Below are 2,395 nucleotides of genomic sequence, written 5' to 3'. Positions count from 1 at the left end.
ATAAGTTTTTTAGATGAATGTTTTATTTTGTATATTTGTGTGTTTTTTATATGGCTGTACACCGCCCTGAGTCCTTAGGGAGATAGGGCGGTATAAAAATATGAATAAATAAATAAATAAATAAATAAATAAATAAATAAATAAATAAATAAATTATTGAGGGTCTGGAGGAAATATCAACATAAATTAGATGGAAAGATTCCAATATGGGCAATCCCGAGACACATGATAGAAAATATAAATATATATCAAAAGATGGAGGTAGTTACCTATAAAGAACTCCTTTGTATGGAAAAGGGGGAATTACAATTAAAATCCAGAGAAAAGATGGGGGAAGAAGGGAAAAATTATACATGGTTTCAATATGGACAATTACAAGCTAGATGGAAATTAGATCAAAAAATAGGTATTAAGCAAACTGAGGATAATTTGTTAAAACAAATGAGAGATCAAGGTCAACAGCATATTAAGAGGTTATATAATGTATTAGTAGAAATAGATTCAGAGACTGAATTGGTTAAGGATTGTATGATTAAGTGGGCACAAAATTTTCAGCAACCAATAATGTTGGAAACTTGGGAAAGAATTTGGGTGAGGAATGTTAAATTTACACAAGCACAAAATATGAGAGAAAATTTTTATAAGATGTTTTATAGATGGCATTTAGACCCAAAAAAGTTGTCATGTATGTATCCTAATGTACAGGCTAAATGTTGGAGATGTGATTGTGAAGATGCCACTTATTACCATATATGGTGGACTTGTAAAAAAGTTAAAGCATTTTGGATTAAAGTATGGTGGATCATGCAGAACATTCTGAAAAAGATTAAGTTTACTCCACAGTTCTTTCTACTAGGAATAATTATGGATTGTACAGCTATAGAGACTAAATTGATTTTGAACTTAATAACAGCCGCAAGACTTTTGATTGCTCAATATTGGAAGAAAGAAGAATTACCTACAATTGAAGAATGGACACTTAAAGTATCAAATCTGGCAGAAATGGCAAAAAATTCTGCTTACTTGAAAGACTATACACAAGAAAAATATATTTTAGAATGGAAAATGTGGATTGATTATATTCAAAATAAGTATCAGATAAAAAAATATCGAAAAGCATATGAGTAAATTTAGGAAATATTTTGTATTAGATATCTTTCTGAAGGAGAGGGGAATTGAGAGTGTGATTATGTGTGGAGTGACTAGAGATTATAATTTAGGATTTATTTTGGATTATGATTGTTAGTTTTGATACCCTGCATTTTGTTCTGGGAAGTCGGGGTGGGGGGTAAGGGGGAGGGGAATTGGGGGGTTGAGGGTAGATGATGGAGTGATGGTTAATGTACATGGATTATTGAAGATGTATAAATATAATTAATGTAGGGTCGGGTCTGCCCAGTTACCATTTTAGAACGGTGGGGAGGGAGAAAAGAGGAGAGAGTAGGAGGTACAAAAGAGGAGAAGCGGAAGGAAGAGGGGTAGAAGAGGGAGAAGGAAGGTGTAGGGTGGAGGGAGGAGAGGATGTAGATAAGAGGAGAGGAAGGTCTGGAAAGTAGAAAAAGGTAGAAGAGGGAAGAGTGTTAAAAAGGGGGGTGGTGACTGGGCAAGCCTGACTAATTGTATATAACTGTACATTGGATGAGCTGTTTGATTTGATTGTAAAAATAAAACTTTTTTATGAAAAAAAGAAAGAAATGAAACTGGGGTTCAACAAAGAGATAGTTTAATTGTGGTGCCAGGCATGGACAGACCTATAGTGGTAGGCTTAGCCTGGCTTCTAAAATAGAATCCTTCTGTAAATTGTGAAAAGCAGATACTAAAAATCGGGTGAAAGCAGGCAGAAAATGGTTAAAACAGAAGCTGGCATCACCTAGCTATGTGCTGCCAGTTAAGAATGGGCTTGTCAGGCTGCCTCTGATTATAACTAGGAAAGAATACACCTTGACTTCATTTGCAAATAAAGAAAAGTACTTTTACTAATTACAATCTGGATAGCAGCAGTGCTAAGTTGAATCTGAGACAAAATATGGCTAACAATCTGTATCACCCTATTCCTCCCTCCTCTTTCACAAAAGGTCATCAGGTCTGGTCCAATGCCAGCTCCTTCTGGGGGGTCCCGTGGTAATCTTCTTCCGCAGGTCTCTGGTTGTCAATCATATCAGGAATGCAATGTTCGTTAGAGTTCGCGCCCAAACATTCCTGTTGAATTCAAAACATTAATCTCCCCTCCCACCTTAATTATGTCAGACCGACACTCTTAAAGGCCCCTCTCTACTTAACTTGAATCCAATAGCTATTTACATTAGAAATACAATCCCATGCTATCTAACAACTGAATATAAGGAGTACAAAGAGATACAAAGTTTGGAGTGGAGGCTGACATTCGGCCCTCCTG

The sequence above is a fragment of the Ahaetulla prasina genome, chromosome 3, assembly GCF_028640845.1.
Source record: "Ahaetulla prasina isolate Xishuangbanna chromosome 3, ASM2864084v1, whole genome shotgun sequence".
In the NCBI taxonomy this organism is placed as follows: Eukaryota; Metazoa; Chordata; class Lepidosauria; order Squamata; family Colubridae; genus Ahaetulla; species Ahaetulla prasina.
Note: the sequence above shows the minus strand (reverse complement) of the source record.